We start from the raw sequence: 18,451 nt of genomic DNA, 5'->3' as shown, positions 1-18,451 counted from the left end.
CATCCTCCACCCTCAAATAGGCTCCAGTGTCTATTGTTCCCCCCTTGCGTCCATGTGTTCTCATCATTTAGCTTCCACTTATAAGCGAGAACATGCAGAATTTGGTTTTCTGTTCCTAGGTTAGTTTGCTAAGGGGAATGGACTTCACCTCTATCCGTGTCCCTGCAAAGGACGTGATCTCATTATTTTTTATGACTGCGTACTATTTCACGGTGTATATGTACCACATTTTCTTTATCCAATCTGCCACTGATGAACATTTAGGTTGATTCCATGTCTTTCTTACTGCTTTTCACTTTTTCTGATGCTATTATTAATATTTCCAAAAAAAATTAAATTTTGATGTGGTTCAATTTATCTACTTTTTCTTTTGTTGCTTGTGCTTTCGTTTTTATATTTAAGAAACTATGGTCTAGCTCAAGGTAAGATTTATTGCTATGTTGTCTTCTAAGAGTTTTATAGTTTTAGCACTTACTTAGAGGTCTCTGATCCATTTTGAGTTTGTTATTGTATATGATATGAGGTAGGGTTCCAACTTCATTCTTTGGCACATGAATATCTAGTTGTTCTAGCACCATTTGCTGAAAAAATTATTCTTTCCTCAGGTTAATTGATTTTTGACAAAGATGTTAAGGCAGTTCAATGAGGAAAGTTTAATATTTCTAACAAATAGTGTGGGAACAATTGTATATCCGGATGCAAAAATGTGAACCTTGACCCTTATTTCACACCAAGTACAAAATCTGACTTTCAATGGGCCACCAACCTAAATGTAAGACCTAAAACTATAAAGTTTGTGTAAACAGAAGGAAAAAATCTAGTGATTTTGGGCTAAGCACAGACTATAAAAGTTGCTGAATTATGCTTCATAAATATTTTGAAATTTTCTCTCCAAAAGACCATGTTATGTTAAGAAAGTGAAAAGGCAAACTACAGACTGGAGAAAATATTTGCAAAATGTATCTAATAAAGGACTTGAATTTAGAATATATAAATATATCTTATAACTCAATAGTTAAGAGAAAAATAACTCAATTTAAAAATGGGCAAAAGATTTGAATGAATACTTCCCCGAACATTATATGCAGCTATCAAATAAGAATATAAAACATTTTTGACATTATGAATCATTAGAAAAATACAAATCCAAACCACAATACACACCCACTAGACTGGCTAAAATTAAAAAGACTGACCATCATACCACATGTTGGTGAGAATGTGGAACATTTACATTCCACTAGCACTCAGGCACTGCTGGTGGGGATGTAAATGGCACAATCGCTTTGGAAAACAGTTCGATAGTTATTTAAAAAGTTAAACACATACCTATCATATAGTTCACTCATTCTATTCCTAGGTATTTACCCAAGGGAAACAAAAACTTATGTCCACACAGAGACATGTACATGAATGTTCATAAAACATTATAAACATAGGATTTATATATATATATATATATGGTTATGAGATCTATTTTAAAAGTGGTTGATAAGATTGTTCTCAAATAACATTATTTATTATGCATTTGTGACTCCATTAAGCAGTGAACCAATTGTAACTAGCTATGTTTTGATAGCTTCTTAGTTTAACATTGCTATTTCATTCAACCTATTGCTAGATAAAATGTATAGATTACACTAAATTATTATTTACATAAAAACAATATTATAACTACACTAAGAGAAATCAAAATGAGACAGAAAATTCAACCATAATGTACTCTTTGGACAAATCAACTCATTTATTTTTCCTTGTTCCCATCTGGTACTTGTCTGCATGCATAAAACATTTTTGCATAGTTGTAGAAATCCAATTTTGTATTCAGCTTTTGAAAAACAATTGTAATATTGCAATCTGTTTCTCACATTGCTACTTAGTCTTCACAATTATTTTTAACGACCATGTTATTTATTCTGTGGATTTACCACACGTCAACATTTCTCCTATTGCTCGATAGCCATGTGTTTTTTAAAATGTTGCTATTAGAGAAAGTTTGTACTTAATATTTTCATATATATAAAAACATATATAACATTTTCTTTCTTTTGGATTACTTCCTCAGGATAAATTTTTAGGAGTTGTATTTTTGAATCAAAACATAACTATAGCTATAATTTCTGTAGCTCTCAAAATACATCGTTAAAGGGATTTCCATTCATTCATTCACCAAATATTTATTGAACACTTTCTTCTTGCCAGACAATGATTAAGTGTTAAGGTTACAATGGTGAGGAAAAACATACAACCCATGCTCATAGACCCTGCTGTCTAGTTGGGGAGACAGACTCCATCGGGTCGTCGCACAGATGGATGCAATTATAGCCATGCTAAGTATTAGTAAGGAGAGAGGCATGGAGCCATGGAGCTATAAAAGTATTTGATGGTGGAACCCTCTTTTGCCTGTTGGTTAGTGGAAGGATTTCCTAAGGAAAAAGTGATTGTGCTTTGGGCTTAAGGATGACTAGGAGCTAAGTAGACCAAAGGTGGAAAGGAACAGAGTTCTAGACACGGAGCAGCATGTGCAAATGCCTTTTGGTAAAGCACATAGAACTGGAAGAAGACCACGATAGCTGGAGCCAAATGGGTGGGGGAGCATGGGGCAAGACCATGGACGGGTTATGGGCCATGTGAAGGGTTTTGGTCTTCATCCTGAGAACAATGGGATCCTACTGAACAGGATGTGTGCTTCAAAACACTTTGGCTATAGTGCGTAGGGGGAGAGAGCTTGAGAAAGGATCGGGGTACCAATGAAGAGCTTTGCAGTGGTCCAGATGAAGGATGATGGTTGCTTAGATGATGAGCGTGTGGATAGAGACGGGAATAAGGGGATGCATTTAGGAAATATTGAGGAGGTAAAATTGACAAAACTTGGTAGTGGCTTTGACTTAAGAGGTAGTGGGAAGGAAGGGAGAGAAAGGAATCCGAAGGAAGATTCCTGGTGTAAGAAAGAGGAATGGTGGTGCCATCCACAGACATAAGCATCAGTGGGAGAGGATCGGATTGGGGTAGTTTTGTACATAAGGAATTCAAGGTATCTTTGAGATAGACAAGATGAGCCATCAAATGGGTAACTGGACTGTGTGTCTGAAAGTCAGAGCAGAGTTTAGGTAAGAGCCATGGACTTAGGAGTCGTCAGTATACAGACAGCTGGGCAAAGAGCCTACAGGAGATGTGGGAGGGGAGGCAGGAGGACATGATGTCACAGAAGCCAAGAGAAGAATATGACAGGAAGGAGAGAGTGGTTGCTAGTGTCAAATGCTGCTGAGAGGCCTCGGCAAATTGGTGTGAATCAGTGGTAACCTTGGCAAGACACAATGATGAACAAACAGACAGGGTGGGAAGATGAATGAGAAATAGAGGCATGGGGGTTGTGTGTCTATGCAGCCTTTCCAGAATGTGACTGAGACGGCAGAATGGGAGGATAGGAGAAGGCAGAGTGAGGGCTTGAAGAAGGAGTTTTGCTTTTGTATTTTTTTTTTTTTTTCAGAAAGGAGGACTTGTGCATATGTTGAATGCTGATGGGAAAATCTGAGTCGAGAGCAGCAGGGTGAATGTCAAGGGAGAAGTGACTATCGATAATAAAGTCTCCATGTAGGTGGGAGAGGATGATGTCTTCTTTCAGGTGAGAGACTGCTTTGTTAGGGGAAGGGATGCCTTTCCCACAACAGGCTTGCACTCATTATAGGATTTCCACTGAGGACTTAGAAGAGAAGAGTGTTTGGTTTAATTCTATGCTGTTGCCATCTTGAATTTTCTTTTATCTTTTTCTTTTTTTTTTTAAGACAGGGTTTTGCTCTGTTGCCTAGGCTGGAGTGCAGTGGCATGAGCACGGCTCACTGCAGCTTCAGCCTCCCTGGGCTCACATGATCCTCCTGCCTCAGCCTCCTGAGTAGGTGGGACTCCAGGCATGTGTATACCACCACACCCGGCTAATTTTTTTTATTTTTTGTAGAGATGGGTTTTTGCCATGTTGCCCAGGCTGATCTTGAACTCCTCAGCTCAAGCGATCCGCCCACCTTGGCCTCCCCTCATGCTGGGACTACAGGCATGAGCCACTGTGTCCAGCCGTTAGAAATTCTTAATGATTTTTGAGGAAGTGGCCCTACATGTTCAGTTTGCACTTGGCTCTGCAGATCATGGGGCTGCCCCTACCTCTAGCAACATCAGAGCGACTGCTTTTCCCCCAGACCTCACCAGAATGAAATACAAGCATCTCAACCTTTTTGTTATGGCCGTTAATTTAATAGGTGGAAATATGCGCCTCAGTTGTTTTAATTTGCATTTCTTTGATTACTGGCCAGGTTGACTGTGTTTCCTCGAGTCTGTTTACTAACCACGCTTCCTTCTGTGTGAGCCGCCTGTGTCCTTTGCCCGTTTGTTTAAAACACCAAAAGAAGTTTCCTCTGTGGGAATGAATCACCAGATTTTTAAATGTATGGAGAGAATGTTTTCTGTAGAAACAGCCTGGGGTTTCGGGAAGGCAGGCCCAGGCCAGGGGTGCCTTGCAAAGCAAAGGTCCTGTCATCCAACACTGAGGCAAGGGTTGCCCCTTTGGTGTACAGCAGTCTTTTAATAGAATACTTTTCCATCTAGGTTCTTCTTTAATCCTCAGCTGTCTGAAGGCTATGTCTGCCCCTCTGCGCTCTGCCTGGGGTGTTCCTACTGCCTGCCATTTCCCCATGGACTGCCCTGTGACCAGACTCACAGCACCCTAGTTATGCTGCTATTTAAATATTCAAATGTTTCTGTATATGTTTACTTATATCAATATCAATATATATAAATATATTATATATTATATACTATACTTATATAATATATAAAATATTTATATATAATGTATATTATAAAAAAGTAATATATATATCAATATTGATAAATATTGATATATATAGTATATAATATATATATCAATATTTATCAACATAAATTTTACAATATAAAACATAAAAATATATTTGTTTTTTATATAAATCAATATAAAAAACATAAATATATTTATATATAATGTATAGTATATAATATATAGGGTAATTGTTTATCAATATAAATATGTTTATATAAATATATATTTATATATACTTATATAAATATATATTGATATAAGTAAACATATCTATATTGACATATATATAAATACACACACACACATATATAACATTTTACAGTAATTATTGATTTTACATCTGTTTTCTTTTCTGGGCCATGAGCTCTTTCATGCTTTAGGCTTTTCCTTCCTTTCTTTTCCTTTTTAAAATTGTTATTTTATTTTGTTAATAGAGACAGGGTTTCTCTGTCATCCTGGAGTGCAGTGGTGCAATCACAGCTCACTGCAGCTTCAGACTCCTGGGCTTAAGTGATCCTCTCACCTCAGCCTCCCAAAGTGCTGGGATTACATGGGATTACAGGTACAAGCCACCACACTGGGTCCTCCCTCCCTTCTCTCTCTCTCTCTTTCCCTTCCTCTCTCTGTTCCTCACTCATTTGTTCACTCTCCCTCTTTGTCTCTTCATTCTCATTGCCTCACATGGTATCTGCACACACCGGGCACTCAACTTATGTCAACAAGTAGATGAACTCAAGTGATAAGTAGTTTGTGTGTGAAGCTGCCTTCTTCTCCATCCTCACAGTTCTTTTATTCCTGGCTATGTTCTGTTTTTCTGACCACATCTAAGCAGCATGCTCCATCTAAGGCACCAACTTTAGGGACTAAAGCACCTGGAATGCTCAGTCTGGAAAGGAAGGGAGCTGGGACCCTGCCATCTGATATTTGAAGGCTGTTGGCTCCTCATCGTGGTGAAGGGGTAAGAGGGTGGGCTTTGGATCTAGTCTATGTGTGTTCAAATCCAGCTCTGCCACTAGCTGTGTATTCTGGGGACAAGTGGCTTAACTCCCAAGTTTCTGTTTCCATAAAAAGGGACTTGCTTATTTCAAAGGTGTTGAGAGGATTAAATAAGATGAACAATGTTGAAGCACATAGCCCACGGCCTGGTGCATAGTAGGTGATCATTCATCTGGCGTTGACTTAGAAACTGCCCTGTAGATAGATCCCTCTTGTTAGCACTGGAACCAATGAGTAGAAGATACAAGAGAAGATTTCAGCTGGAATTTTCCAACAGCCAGGGATGACCAAAGATGGAATGAGCTCCTTGGAAGGAAGTGACGTCCCTGACAGTAGAGATGTTCCTTTTTGGTCAGAGAAGATACTAGATACAATTTTAATTTTTTTGAATTTTTAAAGACTTGTTTTGTGGCCTAACATATGGTCTAGTCTTGAGAATGATCCAAGTGCTGAGGAGAAGAATATGCACTCTGCAGCCACCGGATGAAATGTTCTGTGAATATCCATTATGTCCATTTGGTTCATAGTCCAGATCAAGTCTAATGTTTCTTTGTTGATATTCTGTCTGGATGATCTGCCCAATGCTGAAAGTGAGGTGATGAAGTCTTCAGCTCTTATTGTATTGGGGTCTGTCTCTCTCTTTAGCTCTAATAATATTTCCTTTAAATATCTGGGTGCTCCAGGGTTGGGTGCATATATATTTACAATTGTTATATCCTCTTGCTGAATTAATCCCTTTATCATTGTATAATGACTTTGTCTACTTTTATAGTTTTTTTTTTTTTTTTTTTTTTTTTTTGAGACAGAGTCTTGCTTTGTCGCCAGGCTGGAGTGCAGTAGTGTGATCTTGGCTCACTGCAATCTCCGCCTCCCGGGTTCAAGCAATTCTCCTGCCTCAGCCTCCCGAGTAGCTGGGACTACAGGCATGCACCACCATGCCTGGCTAATTTTTGTGTTTTTTTAGTAGAGAAGGGGTTTCACCATGTTGGCCAGGATAGTCTCGATCTCTTGATCTCGTGATCCGCCTGCCTCGGCCTCCCAAAGTGTTGGGATTACAGGTGTGAGCCACCATGCCTGGCCACGTATAGTTTTCATCTTGAAATCTATTTTGTCTGATATGAATATAGCTACCCTTGATCTTTTTTGGTTTCTATTTGCATGGACTATCTTTTTCCATTCCTTTATTTTCAGTCTATGTGTGTTTTCATAGGTGAAACGTGTTTTTTGTAGGCAACAGATCATTGAGTCCTGTTTTTGTTTCCATTCAGCCACTCTATGTCTTTTGATTGGAGAGTTTCTCCATTTACACTCAATGTTATTTTTGAGAAGGACTGACTCCCACCATTTTGTTGTTTTCTGATTGTTTTGTGGCCTTTTCTTCCTTCTTTCCTTCCTTCCTGTCTTCCTTCTAGTAAAGGTTATTTTCTCTGGTGGTATGTTTTAATTTCTTGCTTTTTATTTTTTGTGTATCTGCTGTATGTTTATAAATTTGAAGTTACCATGAGGCTTGCAAATAATATTTTAAAACCTATTATTTTTAAATAGATGACAACTTAAACTGACTGCATAGACAAAGTAACAAACAAGCAAAGAGAAAACTAATAAAAACTCTATACTTTAACTTCATCCTTCTGCTTTTTAACTTTCTGTTGTTTCTACTTATATTAATATCTTACTGTACTGTCCATGTCTTCTACCGTCTCTGTAGTTATTATTTTTGATCAGTTCATCTTTTAGTCTTTCTACGCAAGATAATGAGAGGTTTCCATGCCACAATTACAGTGTTATAATATTCTGTGTTTTTCTACGTACATACAATTATCAGTGAATTTTGCACCTTCATATGATTTCTTATTGCTCATTAACATCCTTTTCTTTCAGGTGGAAGAACTCCCTTTAGCATTTCTTGCAGGACAGGTCTGGTGTTAACGAAATCCCTCAGCTTTTGTTTGTCTGGGAAAGTATGTCTCCTTCGTGTTTAAAGGATATTTTAGCTGGATATACTACTCTGAGGTAAAAGCACTTTAAATATGTAATGACACTCTCTCCTAGCCTATGAAGTTTTCCCTAGAAGTCTGCTGCCAGACATATTGGAGCTCCATTGTATGTTTGTTTTTTGTTTTTTTTTCTCTTGTTGCTTTCAGAATCCTTTCTTTATCCTTGACCTTTGAGAGTTTGATTATTAAATGGCTTGAGGTAATCTTTTTTGGTTAAATCTGCTTGATGTTGAATTAGACTTTTAGTATAATTATGTCCCAAATATTGCATGGGACATACTCATACTAAAAAAAAATTATTATCTATATGAAAGTGAAATTTAAATAGACATCCTGTATTTTTTTTCTTCCTCCTTCTAGCAGCCCAGTGATTCCATGGAAAGCAGAAAGAGGGACATAAAGAAACTGGATACTTGGTGACATCTTTGACTCACTGGATCAAACGTTGCCTGAAGCTCACATTTCTGAAATTTCCAGGTACAAGAACAAATAATTTCTCTTTATTGTTTTACTAGATTCCAGACTAGCTTTAAGTTTCTCAGACTCTTCCTTATCCTAACAGATTTATCAGAAGCTGAAAGCTCTGATCGTGTTGGGATGCAGATCCTGTGAGGAGAAGGCTTGCTTTGCACTCTTTTCTTAGTCTGGTTGCCTAACTCAAGGACCTCGGCACGGCTCTGCTACTTCTCTGCTCAGACAAGCATCCCTGCAGACACGCACTAGGCTAACTCTGTCTTTATTTTTAGAACTGGACCTTTACGAGAAGCGCAGTTTTGTCTTCAGTCTCCTCTCCCCCCCACCCGGAATGGCCTGAGCCGAGGCCAGCTCCCTCCGAGAAGTCATTACCGCCTGGTGGGTACTGCAGCCTCAGCCCTCCACACAGACCGGCCAGTGTCTGCTTGGCTCCAGGGCAGTGAGGAGCTGCCTTGGGACTGACAGAAAATTGACCAGCTTGTTTTTCTTTGGGACCAGAAGAAACCAGCTCTTTTTAATTCTCAATGGCCAGGCTTGGAAACCCAGCTTGCCAGAAGAGAGGGAGGGAGGAGAGAAGCGGTCCTTTTGGGGAGGCTCTGGCCAGGGCATTAAAAAGGCAGGATTTTGCTGGAAACAGTGTGCCCTGGCCAAGACTAGGTGGAAAGATCAATTTGGGCTTTATGAATTCGCCCCTTCATTTTTTTCTGGGTGTGCTTTTCCTCATCCGTAAAACAGTGTTGTGCCATCAGATATCAGTCTTGTCTCAGGGCCCAGGGGAGGGACCAAGGCAGGTCCTAGTTACCAAGCCCTAGGGTTTCAGGCAGCAGAGTGCAGAAGATAAAAGCTGAGATGTGAGAGAGGCCCAGTGACAAGGGCACTGGCCTTGACCTTCCAATCTGCTCGACCTTGAGAACAAGCTGGGCACAACAGCGCTATAACCTATAAGCCGCCTCCTTGTATTTCTGACGTCACTTTGCCTAGATGCTAACCCTCAACTCCATTTATGCCCCCACAGACTTGCATTTGTTATTTACAAACCTTGCTCACAACATCTTGTGTTCTCTCAGGACGCTGACTTCTAACTGCCCTTTGGTCTTTCCTGCATTGGTCCTCCTCAGGTGGGGATCCCTGCTCTTCTGTATTAGTGAGTATTGCTGCCGTAACATATAGACCCAAACATACCACGGATAAACATAATGCAAGTTTATATCATGCCTCATTTAACACTGCAAGGCTGTTGGAGTTGGGGTTCAGACTTGGTGAGCATGAGGGCGTCCTTCTCCATGCAGTGGTTCAGAGACTTTGGCTGATAGCAGGTGTGCCAGCTTTAAACTGACCCCCAAAGTCATGCTGGAGAGCACCATCTCAGTTAACCAGAAGGAGGAGTGTGGAAGGGTCTTATCCGTCAGGCCTGAGAAGAGCACACATCTGTCAGTTTTCATTGATAAGAATTAGGTTGCATGGGCACACTCAGCTGCAAGAATGCAGTCTAGCTGTGTGCTCAGGATGAAATGGAAATGGGTTGGGTGGACAGCTGGCCAGGATCTGCCCTGCCCCACTTTAGCCCACTGGCATCTCTGGTAGCCTGGGCTGATAGCCTGCCCGGGCTCAGATGCTGGACCCACCTACGTGTTCCTGAAAGTCTTCTGACTGGATGGGAGTGGTTTGAGAGTTTGAGAAGTGTCATTTCTATCTCAAAAGGATTAAATGGAAGGATGTGGAGCAGTGAGCCAGGCACGTGGTGGCACCACTGTCAGCAACCCCTGTCACCCGTCACTAAGCACATACCCTCCAGGCCTAGAGTGTCTACTATGCCATTACTTGGGGAGGAAAGGAATGAGGATGAGACGCTGGGAGCTCACCAGAATCTCAAGAGATGTTTCTCCAGCAAACCCATTACTGGGTATATATCCAAAGGATTATAAATTGTTCTATTATAAGGACACATGCACACAAATGTTCATTGCAGCACAGTTTACAATAGCAAAGACCTGGAACCAACCCAAATGGCCATCGATGATAGACTGGACAGGGAAAATGTGGCACATATACACCACGGAATACCATGCAGCCATAAAAAACAATGAGTTCGTGTCCTTTGTAGGGACATGGATGAACCTGGAAACCATCATTCTCAGCAAACTGACAAGAACGGAAAATCAAACACTGCATGTTCTCACTCATAGGCGGGTGTTGAACAATGAGAACACATGGACACAGGGAGGGGAGCATCACACACTGGGGTCTGTGGGGAAGAAATAGGGGAGGGACAGTGGGAGTTGGGGAGTTGGGGAGGGATAATATGGGGAGAAATGCCAGATACAGGTGATGGGGAGGAAGGCAGCAAACCACACTGCCATGTATGTACCTATGCAACAATCTTGCATGTTCTTCACATATACCGCAAAACCTAAAATGCAATTAAAAAAAAATATATATATATATATAATTTAAAAAAAGAGAGAGATTTCTCAGTCCCACAGTGCTGACATTTTCCAGGAAACCTTAGTGTGTGAGTATGAGTGAGGATGATGATGATGACATAAAATAGTCATAACAGGGCCGGGCACGGTGGCTCATGCCTGTAATCCCAGCACTTTGGGAGGCCGAGGCGGGTGGATCACGAGGTCAAGAGATCGAGACCATCCTGGTTAACATGGTGAAACCCCGTCTCTACTAAAAATACAAAAAATTAGCTGGGCATGGTGGCGCGTGCCTGTAATCCCAGCTACTCAGGAGGCTGAGGCAGGAGAATTGCCTGAACCCAGGAGGCGGAGGTTACGGTGAGCCGAGATCGCGCCATTGCACCCCAGCCTGGGTAACAAGAGGAAAATTCCGTCTCAAAAAAAAAAAAAAAAAAAATCATAACAATGCAGAGGTTTCATTATTATTATTACTCCCATTTTATAGATGAGAAAACCAAGGCTCAGAGAAACTGTGGCTTTTCTAAGGGTAAATGGTTTTTTTTTTTTCCGAGATGGAGTTTCGCTCTTGTTTCCCAGGATGGAGTACAGTGGAGTGCAATGGCAGCAATTCTCCTGCCTCAGCCTCCTGAGTAGCTGGGAATATAGGCATGTACCACCATACCTGGCTAATTTTGTATTTTTAGTAGAGATGGGGTTTTTCAGGTGATCCGACTACCTTGGCCTCCCAAAGTGCTGGGATTACAGGCGTGAGCCACTGTGCCTGGCCATTGAAGGGTAAATTTTAAGCTAGGTCATCTGACTCCATATCCCACACCCCTCCCATCGCCATGCTCCCTTCTCCCGTGTGTCCTCCAGTCTACTCAAATGCTGCCTGCCATGAAGCCTGTTGCTCTCACCTCTGAATCTCCATCCCTTCACCTGTGTCTCTTTTAGGCTTGACTTGTGATTGGAGTTTTTGTGTATCTTGTTCCCCTATAAGCTTCTTGAGGGCAGAGAGCATGCTGCAATCACCTCTGAATCTCCTACACGTAAAGCAACCTACACGTAAATATCCATTCTGTGAATGAAAACTTTCGTCAGAGAATTCTTGAATTCAGTTAAATGGAAAATGGAAGCCAACCATGAAAAAAAGATCAAAGGACAATTTATAGTAAAACACACACTGGCTCCTGTATTTTGCTTCACACTGTGTTCCCTTCTCTCATGTCCCTGGTTTTCCCAGGCGGGCTTCCACAGGGCTTGGCTCATTCACTCTGGCTAGAGAATTTCCTAACATTTTGTTTATTAATACTACCAGTAGTTCCACTACTATGAATAGCTGCAGTTTATAGAGCCTCTAACTGGTATCCTCCTTGTGTGCAGGGTCTGAATAGTCCCTAGACCCCAGCTCAGGGCCACCCCATGGATGCTTTCAATAGGTGTTTTTGGCACAAATGAAGAGATCTATTTAGTGCCAGGCACTGGGTCAGACTCTCAAAATATATTACCTTTAATTTTCAAAACCACCTAGTGTGGAAAGTCTTATAATCATCATTTTATAGATGAGGAAACTGAGGCTTAATGAGGTTAAGTGATTGGCCTAGTGTCACACAGCTAGAATGTGGTTGATCTCAGATGCCAGTCAAGGACTCTCGGAGCCCAGGTGGTTATTAAATCAGCTGCCACCTGGTGTCCTTTGCCTTATTGTAGCCTACTCTCTCTCTTTTGTTTATACTATGGTCTGTCTCCCACCAAAACTCATGTTGAAATTTGATCTCCAATGAAGCGGTGTCGGTAGGTGGGGTTGGGTGGGAGGTGTCTGTGTCATGGGGGCAGATCCCTCATGAATAAATTAATACCATCTTGTGGGGGTGAGTGTGTTCTCAGTCTTATACGAACGGATTAGTTCCCCTGAGAACAGGTTGTTAAAAATAGTGTGCCTTCCTTGGTTGCTTTCTCTGTTTCTCTCTCATCATGTGATCTCTTTGCAGATGCTGGTTCCTCAAGTCAAATCAACATGGGTCCCTCACCAGATGCAACTGCCCAGTCTTGGACTTTCCAGCCACCAGAATCATGAACCAAATAAACCTCTTTTCCTTATGAATTACCCAGCCTCAAGTATTCTGTTATAGCAACACAAAACAGACAAAGACAGTTTACCTAGTTACTTACTCACTCAGGAAATATTTTTGAGTATCTGGTATGTGGATTACACCATATAAAGATGAACCATGCAGACAGTCTTTGCTGTAATAGAGCTCATGGGCCAGTAATGAAGATAGATATGGAATAAGTGAAAGCCCAGTTAGATGTACACTTTAATGTCTGGTAAGTGCCATAGGGGAAAGAGGAGAATACCATGAGGAATTTTTTTTGTCTTGAGTGGTCAGAGAAAGCCTTTCTGAAGCTTGGACTTACAGGATAAAGTGTAACCAAGAGCTAGCCTGCGGATGGAGGCTGTTCCAGGCAGTGGTAACGGTACTAGAGCAAGAACATGGTGGGCATATAGAAAGATAGAGAGAAAGCCACTGTGGCTGGGGCTGGTGGGAAGATAACCATGAACAGAGGTGAGCTACAAGCAATGAACAGATGGTAGGGCCACTGGGTGAGGAGCCTACCATCATATTCTCAGGGCAATGGCAGACCAGGGAAGAGTTTTAGGCAGGGGAACTGCTTGTGCAGCAAAGGGATTGGATGTGGACCAGAGAGGAAGCAGGGAGGAGGTTATGGCAATAACCCAGGCAAAGATAAAGGTGGCTCGAACCAGAGGAGAGGCAGTGAAGGTGGAGAGTGAGGGACAGACTGGCGATGGTGTTTCTTTGGCAATGGTGTTTCAGGGAGGAATCAACAGAGCTCAGTGATGAAGTCTGCAAAGGAGTCAGGATGTCTATACATTGCCAGGGGTTGGGCTCAATCCAGTTCATAGAAACATGGAGGACTCTGTACTAGGTTTTCCAGGAAGTTCTGATGAAGAGGTTCAAGTTTATCCCATCACATGAGAGCACTTAAGTTTTCATTTTGAGCATCTCCAATGGAAGGATATTTGAGTGAATACGGGGTCTGCCTGTGAAGAATGTGATTATTACAGAGTTAAGGTTTGAGACCAAGATCGGAAGGCCAACGTGTCTCACCAAAGGGAAGACAGGTCAGTGGGTCTGGCCCCAAGGACTGTCAGCTGTCTCAGGATGAGACACCAAGATGAACCATTGGAAGGAGGTGTTTTGGCCCTGGCTCTGAGAAGGGCTCCAGAGCTCATGTGTCAGGAAGCAGACTGTGCCAGTGATATAGAGCTAGCCAGTGAGTTAGGGGACAAAAAACCCAATTGAGGAGTCACTGGCTGAACTGGGTTGAGAAGGTGCTCAAAGGAACCCAAGATTGGGAAGGATTTCATAATCCCTTGTGAGACTTGAGAAGGGTTTGGGTCATTATCCCCTCTCCTTTCTTCCCCAGAAATTCTCCCCAGAAATTCAGGGATCTCCTGAATGTGTTATATTTGGGAGAAGACTTGTTAGGAATGCCTTCATCAAACCTCTGGGCTTAGTCACATCCACTGGATTTGTCCATCTGCTGGGTGAGATTGACTTTCTGTGGCTTGGTAATCCTTGGGTTCTAGTTCAATGCAAATAATAGGAGTTCTTCAGTTAATGTCTGCCCTCTACCTCTCTACTCCTGACCCCATACGCACCCTGCCTCTGGCTGCACCCACAAATCTACCTCTGGGTAGGATGACTTCTCCCCACTAGGCTCCTCCCCAGCTATGCCCCAGCCTCCTGCTGGGGATGGGGCTCAGACCCCTAGGCCACAAGTGTCAGTGGCAGCCACCACAGCGCTCTGAGTCGTTCGATCTCAAGAGACACGTCTCGCACCCTTGCTCCTGAAGAAACCAGGCCCTTTAAGCAAACCTGCAATGGGCCACATATTTCCCTCTTTTATTAAAAATAAGCACTCCTTGTGGTTCAGATTGGCCCTCACCCTGGCTGGGTGAGTCCCTTCCAAAACCCTATGTCAGAGCATCCTTTGTAACACTCAGGGAAGAGAGGAGGTGGGAAAAAAAGACTTCTGTTTATCCGGATGTTTGACATCCAGAGAAGGAATATTATTGTTTCTCCAGTCAAATACTGGGGCTTCACTGAAAAATATTTTCGATCTGCTGGACTGAAGGCCAGCGTCTTTGTGAACCTCAGCCAATACACACAGGCCCGGGGTGTTGGGTCAGGGCCTATTTCTCCCAGGCAGCCACATTCCTGTCGGATGCCCTGAATATGGCATGTCTGGTCTCGGGTATGGAGGCAGCTGCTGGGACATTCTCCCATCCTATCAGTGAGCAGGGCCAGGGAATTCTCTCCCTGCCATTACAGGCCCAGCATCGTGGGGGCAGCTGGTATAGGGATGGGATTGTGCCAAGAAGGGGCTGTGAACTGAATGTCACAGAATAAATGTAGCTAAAATCCCCTTCTGGCCAGCCAGACTCCTCTCAGATGCAGAAAAATGCATCCTGCCTGGGATCAGGTATGCAGAGCTCACCTGTTTCCCCCTTTATCTGTCTGAATTAAAAACATTGGTTTGCCGAGACTGGATAAATGACTTCAGTAAAGTTTCAGGATACAAAATTCGGTAGCATTTCAGGATTCAAAAGTCGGTAGCATTTCTATATACCAATAATGTTCAAGCTGAGAACTAAATCAAGAGTTCAATCTCATTTACAATAACCACACACACAAAAATACCTAGGAATACATCTATTCAAGGAGGTGAAAGGTCTATAAAAGGAGAGCTGCAAAACTCAACTGAAAGAAACCATGGATAACACAAACAAATGGAAAAACATTATATGCTCCTAGATTGGAAGAATCAATATTGTTAAAATGGCCATACTGCCAAAAGCAATCTATAAATTCAATGCCATTCTTATCAAACTACCAATGTCATTTTTTGCAGAATTAGAGAAAACTATTCCAAAATTCATGTGGAACCAAAACAGAGCCTGAATAGCTGAAGCAATCCTAAGCAAAAAGAACAAAGCTGGAGATATATATTACCCAATTTCAAAGTATACTACAAGGTTACAGTAATCAAAACAGCATGGTACTGGTACAAAAATAGACATACAGTGCGATAGAACAGAATAGAGAACCCAGAAATCAAGCTGCACACCTGCAGTCATCTGATCTTTGACAAAGTTAACAAAAAAAAGCAATAGGGAAAGGACCCACTATTCAATAAACAGTGCTGGGTTAACTCGTTTACCATATGTCAAAGATTGAAGCTGGACCCATACGTATCATCTTATTCAAAAATTAACTCAAGACGGATTAAAGATTTTTAATGAAAGACCTAAAACTAAAAAATCCTAGATGCAACATAGGAAATACTCTTCTGACATTGGCCTTGGCAAAGAATTTATGACTATGTCCTCAAAAGCAATTGCAACAAAACCAAAAATTGATAAGTAAGAGCTACTTAAACCAAAGAGCTTCTGCACAGCAAAAGAAACTCTCAACAAACAGACAACCTACACAATGGGAGAAAATATTCACAAACTATGCATCCGACAAAGGTCTAATATCTAGAACCCATAAGAAACTTAAATCAATAAGCAAAACACAATGCCATTAAAAAGTGGGCAAAGGATACGAACAGACATTTCTTAAAAGGAGACATACAAGCAAGCACCCAAAAATGTGAAAAAATGCTCAACACCACTAATCATCAGAAAAATGCAAATCAAAACCACAAGATACCACCTCACACCAGACAGAATAGCTAATATTATAACAGTCAAAAAATAACGAATGTTGACGAGGCTGTGGAGAAAAGGGAATGCTTACACACTGTTGGTGGGAGTGTAAATTAGTTCAGCCACTGTGGAAAGCAGTTTGGACATTTCTCAAAGAACCAAAAATAGAACTATCATTTGACCCAGCAATTCCATTACTGGGTATATATCCAAAGGAAAATAAATTATTCTACCAAAAAGACACATGCACTCATATATTTATCACAGCACTATTCACAATAGCGAAGACACGGAATCAACCTAGGTGCCCATCAACAGTGGAATGGATAAAGAAACTGTAGTACATATACACATGGAATACTATGCAGCTATAAAAAAAGAATGAAATCATGTCTTTTGCAACAACATGGATGCAGCTGGAGGCCATTATCCTAAGGGTTAACCGCAGAAACAGAAAACCCAATATCACCTGTCTCACTTGTAAGTAGGAGCTAAACATTAGGTAGACATGAACATAAAGATAGGAGCAATAGGCTGGGTGCGGTGGCTCACACCTGTAATCCCAGCACTTGGGAGGCTGAGACAGGTGGATCACGAGGTCAGCAGTTTGAGACCAGCCTAGCCAGTATGGTGAAACCCTGTCTCTACTAAAAATACAAAAACTGGAGGGGTGCCAAGACGGCTGAGAGAGGCCAGCATGGGAATGCAGCTCCTTGCAAATGAGACTCAGAGGGCTAGACTCACGATTCCAAACAAGGTGCCGGGTTCGTTTCTGTGGGACGAATAAGGCACTGAATTTAGGCCCCAGGAAGGAGCCGCAGGCAAATCAAGATGGGGCGTGGGGGGGTGCAGTGCGTCCCTACCTGAAATGTGCAGCCTGCTAGGAGGATCCTGTGCTTACCTCATCCCTCCTGCAACCCAGGGTCGAGGAGAGCCGTGCTAGACGGTGGGGCGCTGTGGGTAGTCCATGGAAATCTGAGCAGCAGCTACCTCCAGGTGCGGCAAGTTGTTGCAGGGACCTGGGCGGGAGTTTGGACTAACGCCAGTGGGACGGACCGTCCCATAGAGGGACGCAAAGTTGAAAGCAGGGAAATAGAACATAAAGCCTGGCAGGCCCCATCTCCACAGAGCTCAAACTGAAGCCCTTGCTAGAGAGCTAGGCAGCAAATACACCAGCTTGACCCCAAGCGGGAAGATCGAGTTCTGGGAGAGACGCCATTGGGAAGGCGGGGCCAATCTCACCTGCAAGCAAACTCCAGGGAAGGACCACCAACCCAGCAACCTGACTGAACCCGAGAGCCCAGCAGCGCCCTCTACAGGCCGAAAAAGATACAGCTCCAACCTCAACAGAAAAAAACATCCACTCAGAGACTCCTCCTGAAATCACCAACTTCAAAGATTAAAGGGAGATAAATCCATGAAAATGGGAAAAAAACAGCTCAAAAAGGATGAAACCATCAAAGAACAGAACACCTCTTCTCCTCTCAGGGATCACAACTCCTCACCATCAAGGGAACAAAAAGAGTCAGAGAATGAATTTGACAAATTGACAGAAGCAGGCTTCAGAAGGTGGGTAGTAACAAACTTCTCTGAGTTAAAAGACCATGTTCTAACCCACTGCAAAGAAACTAAGAACCTTGAAAAAAGGTTAGATGAAATGCTAACTAGAATAACCAGCTTAGAGAAGAACATAAACGACTTGATGGAGCTGAAAAACACAGCATGAGAACCTCACGAGGTATACACAAGTTTCAACAGCCGAATCAATCAAGCAGAAGAAAGGATATCAGAGATAGAAGATCAAATCAATGAAATAAAACGAGAAAGCAAGATTAGAAAAAAAAAGAGTGAAAAGAAATGAACAAAGCCTCCAAGAACTATGGGATTATGTGAAAAAACCTAATCTACTCTTGATCGGCGTACCTGAATGTGACAGGAAGAATGAATCCAAGTCGGAAAACACTCTTCAAGATATTATCCAAGAGAATTTTCT

General features: G+C 42.0%; 1 long non-coding RNA gene across 1 annotated transcript; it reads left to right on the top strand.

The window, feature by feature from the left end:
* The first annotated feature begins 8,218 nt into the window (after window positions 1-8,218).
* LOC105716644 (uncharacterized) lies at window positions 8,219-12,812 on the top strand. The gene is made up of 4 exons (XR_001107333.2): window positions 8,219-8,319; window positions 8,589-8,694; window positions 9,384-9,460; window positions 12,713-12,812. It is a non-coding gene; the product is annotated as an uncharacterized LOC105716644 (long non-coding RNA).
* Window positions 12,813-18,451: the final 5,639 nt, after the last annotated feature.

This window comes from Aotus nancymaae, unplaced genomic scaffold (genome assembly GCF_030222135.1).
Source record: "Aotus nancymaae isolate 86718 unplaced genomic scaffold, 86718_ANA_hifiasm-v0.15.2.pri h1tg000003l, whole genome shotgun sequence".
Lineage (NCBI taxonomy): Eukaryota > Metazoa > Chordata > Mammalia > Primates > Aotidae > Aotus > Aotus nancymaae.
Note: the sequence above shows the minus strand (reverse complement) of the source record. Positions and strands in the feature narration are given on the sequence as shown.